The following is a 1646-nucleotide window of genomic DNA, read 5'->3' on the forward strand; positions in this document are numbered from 1 at the left end:
TATATAAAAATAAAAAGATAAAGAGAGCAATGGTAAGGTTGGAGAAGTATTTTATGGATAGAGTCTTACAGCTGTTTCTAGGAAGATCCAGTACTTCCCTTCATCCAATACCCTCCTCAACCTTATGTATATATATATATATATATATATATATTAGGTTGTCACAAACAAATGAAATTTTGTATTTGAGAGGTAACAATAAAATGTTTCAGAAGTGTTTGAGAACTGATTTATTTAATCAAAGTATGATCCATGTTCATTTATAACCTTTACCCAACATTTCTCAAAGTGATATATTCCACCTTAGAAAAAATTTCATTGTTTGCTGTGATAAACTGCCCGAATGCTTCAATTACCTCTTCTCTATTTAAGAATGTTTTATTGCATATGAAATGCTGAAAATGCTTAAATAAATGATAATAATTAGGGGAGATATCAGAGGAATAGGGAAGATGTTGCAAAATCTTATAATTCAGGCTTTACAACTTTTGGACCATAGCTTGAGAAGTGTGAGAACGTGCATTGTCATAGAGCAAAATTGGGCCATCTCTATTCACTAGTTTGGGTTGCTTCTTTTTCAAATTCTCATGCATACAATCAATTTCCTGGCAATACAATGTTGTTGTTACTGTGTTTCCTTGTTGCTAAAATGAATAATTAATAACCTCCTTCACAGACCACCATACAGTGACTACTAACCTTTTGGAGTGCAATGGTGGTTTTGGGTAGTGTTTAGGTGACTCTCCTGCATCTAATCACTGTCCTGTTCTCCTGTTGTTGTCAAAGAGTATCCATTTCTCATCACATGTAATGAGATCTGGACTTCTTAGAGTTCTGGACTTTTGGAATTCTGCTGTCACAGTCTTCAGATTTTAGCTCTTGCATGTAATGAGGATTCAATGGACGAAAATTCAATTCTTTACATAACAATGTATGTATCGTGTGTCTTGTCAGTCCACTTTCATGAGTTGATGTGTTGATTTTTGCAGGCTGTGGTTAAACATTTCCTGCACTGTTGCTACATTCTACACTGTTGCTACATTCTACACTGATTGGGAGGTAGTCGGAAGGCCACTCCTTCTTGCATCGTTTACAGAGCCAGTGGTCATCAGCTTTGCATGATAACTTTTAATTGTCTCTGGATGTAGTGTTGCATGCTTACCTTTCTATGCATGCCACCATCAATGAAACAAAACAATGGAATTCCACACTTCATAACGTGCTGCTATCTTAGCTTGCTCCTGAACAGTCAAGCGACTGGCCATCGAGAAAGAAGAAATAAGAAAATAAGAAATCCCCATTAGTGTTGTCTGTTTCAAAAATGTTATCATCATGACTTCAGTGATACTAAAAATTCTATAAGTAATTTCTAATACCTAGTTACTTTCCACCTGCCCTGTATATATATAAGTCAATAATCTAATATAATATATAAATTAAAAACGTAAAAATAAAAACAAAACACAAAGTATTCTGCGGTGCACGTGTTTCAAGCTTTATAGTTGTTGCATCATTATTGGTATATAATTGATAGTATAAAGCTATCTTCAGCCGCAAATATATTCTTTCCCAAGAATTATATCACAAAGAAGAAATTAAAAGAGGGAGAAACATGAGAGATAAAAGGTGAGAGTCCACTTGGTATA

This window comes from Octopus bimaculoides, chromosome 3 (genome assembly GCF_001194135.2).
Source record: "Octopus bimaculoides isolate UCB-OBI-ISO-001 chromosome 3, ASM119413v2, whole genome shotgun sequence".
NCBI classification, from domain to species: Eukaryota; Metazoa; Mollusca; class Cephalopoda; order Octopoda; family Octopodidae; genus Octopus; species Octopus bimaculoides.